Below are 3584 nucleotides of genomic sequence, written 5' to 3' on the forward strand. Positions count from 1 at the left end.
AAACTGTTGAACAAAAACAGATCCAGAGACAGAGAAGCAGCATTGATCTGCTCAAACCTCAGAGGGAAGGTAGGGGAGGGTGGGAGCAAGGGGGAGAGATTAACCAAAGGACTTGTATGCATGCATATTATCCTAACCAATGGACACAGACACCAGGGGCTTGAGGGCATGAATGGAGTGGGGTGGGGGGAGCAATGAGGGGATAAGGACACATATGTAATACCTTAATCAATAAAGAAAAAAAAAAAGCAGCCACCAGGTGGCTCCCGACAACAGGCATGAACATCAGTGGTACGGATCCGGATCCTGGACCAGCAAGGGTGTCCCACAGCCTGCCTGGAAGACCGATCAAGTCCCGGCCCCCACCTACCCACCTCGAGACGGGTGCCAGACACAGGGCTCATGGCTGGCGAGCGCTGCTGTGGCGGCGCAAGTCTCTCCTGATCAGGACTGACTGGGCGCAAGCCCTCGGCAGGCACAGGAGGGCCGGGATGAGCGGGAGTGGCAGGCAGGAGCAGCAGGTGGCTTTGGACTGCCAGTTTCGGCCCAATTCCTGCTGGCCACACCGAGGGACCCCACCTGTGCACGAATTCTGCACCAGGCCTCTAGTAGGAGGATAAAAAGACAAATCAGAAGAAAATGGAACTATGAACACCAAAGAAAATTGGAAGCAAAGTAAAGTAAGCTAACAATTATGAAGCAAGTGTAATACATAGATTATATTGATAAAGTTAACTCATATATTGGGACCCACAAAAAGAAGGCCATCCCAATGGCCTGGCCAAGTCCTACCAGGTAAATCTAAACTCCATCAGACTACACTTACAGGAAATCCAACCTACACCAATCACAATCCTCCCCCTCAGTTCAGCCAGCTGACCTTCCTCTAGAACAGCGGTCGCCAACCTTCGGACCTCACGGACCACCAGTGGCCCGCAGACCACCAGTTGGCAACCACTGCCCTAGAAAACAGGACCTGCTAGCCTTACAAAGTAATCCCCGGCCTCCTCGCCAATCGTGCTGTTCCCTTAGTGCCTCTTCTAAGGCTCTACAAAACGTTCCTTCCCCAAATCCCTCAGGAACAGGGCTGCACTGCTGGTGAGGCGCCACAATCCATTGATTACTTTCCCTTGAATAAAGGACATAAAACCTGTTTCTAAATTATTTAGTTTTGTCATTTGACAACATATGTATGTTTATATGTGTGTATGCTATATGTATATTTATATACACACACACACACACGTGTGTGTGTGCACGCATGTGTGTGATGCATATTTGGGCATAGAGGAATAAGATAGTGATGGACAACTCCATTCACTGAGCAAGAGAAAGCCTGTGACTCCAAAGCAAAGGCGAGGTGGCAGCTGCCACTGCCCCCTATATTTTTCCTCCGGGGAACAGTGGCTCCAAAAAAGGCAGATATTCAGTTGTATTTTGTTTCTCTGAATATCCTCAAGGGTAAAGTTACATCACAGATGTACAAGCAGCAAGAACTGGCCTCACTCCTCTATCTGTAAACCAAAATGTAATGAAGAGAGAGGTCAACACATACTCTGCGTAGGGTTCAGTGCCTGGGCTTTGGTGTCAGACAGTCAGGGTTAAGACAGTCTGCCAGGTACTGTGTCGTGATCTAAGACTTGCTACTCAGTATGATCAGTAAGCCCACCGTGTTGGCCTATACCTGAGAGCTGGTTAAAAATGCAGAATCTCAAGTCCCGCCCCAGACCTATGAATCAGAATTTACTTACTAACAAAACTCCCAGGTGATTCTTTTCATAGAAAAGTTTGAGAAACATTGGTCTAGGGTGAGTTACCTAATCTGTGCATGTCCCAGGTTCCTCATTTATAAGATGGACAAACCAGCACTTACTCCCAGACATGCAGACAGAGCGAGTGGCCAGTAACTGTTAATAAAGACAAGTCATAAAATATGGCTCAGGATTCTGGAATTGAATTCTACACACCAGTGCAGGTACGATTAAATGTAACTAAAGCTGGGTTTTCATTTTAAATGTTAACTGACCTTTATGGCCATTTCTCCCAATGAATGGTCATTTAAAATTGAGTAGTTTCAAAATGGCCATCCATACTAATCGCCTAGGTAAGCAAGTCACTATACTTTTCTGGGCATAAGAGCCGGTCAGCTAAGCTCCTTTCTAATTCTAAATTTTTATTTTAAAGTATTTACTATAAAAACTAACATTTATTAATTCATTTGGAATGTCACAAATTAGATATAATGATAGTATAATTCTTAGCCTTTCTAATTTATGAGTATTTTACCTTAGAGGGAGAGGAAAAGAACCAAAAGGAAGGATGACCAGAGTTAAGAGGCAAAACCTGCAGGAGGGACTGAAAGATCGTGTGGATTTCTGATTTCTTTTCTATAAATCTATGCTCTCTAAGACTACATGCAGTTAAATATGTTAAGCCAGAGATTTTTTAAGCATCATGGTGCATAAGTCATGTGAGCCTCTTGTTTACAAATGCTAATTCCAAGGATCCCACCCCCTGATCCAAGAAGTCTGAAGAATGAAGCCCCGGAATCTGTATTTATAACAAACACGATCCTTGTCCTGACACTGACCAATTGGTGGAGACCATGGCCCTGGAGGGGCACTCCTAAAAAAAACCCAAAACTGATGAATATTCTGCTGAAAACCTCCCCTGACACCTGTGAGAAAGAGATAAAGCCTCCAGACAAAGGACCCAGCACGTTCTGTCCCTTTGGGGAGCAGCCCCTGCCAATCCTTGTCTCCTCTTCATCCCTCCCTTTTTCCCCACAAAAGGCATGCATCTCCTAAACTCGAAGGGACCCCATGAGGCTTGCAACCTGGGGAGCAATGGGCAGTGGCAGCTTATCGAAAGCTATTCCCCTGAACCTGTTCCCAGGCCCCCTTTTCCCTGACTTCTCAGAGAGCTAAGGCAGCCCAGCCTAGGCTCTCCTGTTGCTTCTTCAGTACCAGCCCTTCCTTGTTGCACTGTCCCCAGCTTTAATAAACACTCCCTCATCGTCACCTGGGCCCATGCTGTGAAATCTTTCCTGCACGAAGTCAAGAGGCCACACTACTGGCCAGCCCTAGGCAGACCCATTCATGGCCATGTGCCCTTTCCGCTAACAGTATAATATAAACACTTTTTTACTCACAAATACATACTCATAGGCACTCTGCACTGTTGCATACAGATAGAACTGTCATTTGGAAAATATATATATGAGTTTCAACTTTGATGTAAGTTCTATGTTGAGCATAATAAGCAGCAGTTAAGAAAATTAATGTCTATGCTTCTCTTTGTCACTAACTACAAAATAAGACTGACCTAAACTGTTCTTATAAGGATCACATGAAGTATTTCAAAAACTCTAAAGCAATTTTATTTATTTATTTATTTATTTTAATTTCTTTATATTAATGTCTCTTCTCTTTGTCACTAACTACAAAATAAGACTGACCTAAACTGTTCTTATAAGGATCACATGAAGTATTTCAAAAACTCTTCTACAATTTTATTTATTTATTTATTTATTTTAATTTCTTTATTGATTAAGGTATTACATATGTGTCCTTATCTCCCCATTA

The 3584-nt window shown here is 43.8% G+C and overlaps 1 long non-coding RNA gene across 3 annotated transcripts in view; it reads right to left on the reverse strand.

Moving 5' to 3' along the window:
* LOC106726834 overlaps positions 1–3584 on the reverse strand; it is an 18333-nt gene that overhangs the window by 6871 nt on the left and 7878 nt on the right. Inside the window, exon 1 of one of the 3 annotated variants that reach the window (XR_001362947.1) lies at positions 627–658. The exons of the other annotated variants lie outside the window; for them this stretch is intronic. This is a non-coding gene — a long non-coding RNA (uncharacterized LOC106726834). Of the gene's footprint in view, positions 1–626; positions 659–3584 lie in introns of those variants that run through there. 3 annotated transcript variants of the gene reach the window in all.

The sequence above is a fragment of the Myotis brandtii genome, unplaced genomic scaffold, assembly GCF_000412655.1.
Source record: "Myotis brandtii unplaced genomic scaffold, ASM41265v1 scaffold1087, whole genome shotgun sequence".
Lineage (NCBI taxonomy): Eukaryota > Metazoa > Chordata > Mammalia > Chiroptera > Vespertilionidae > Myotis > Myotis brandtii.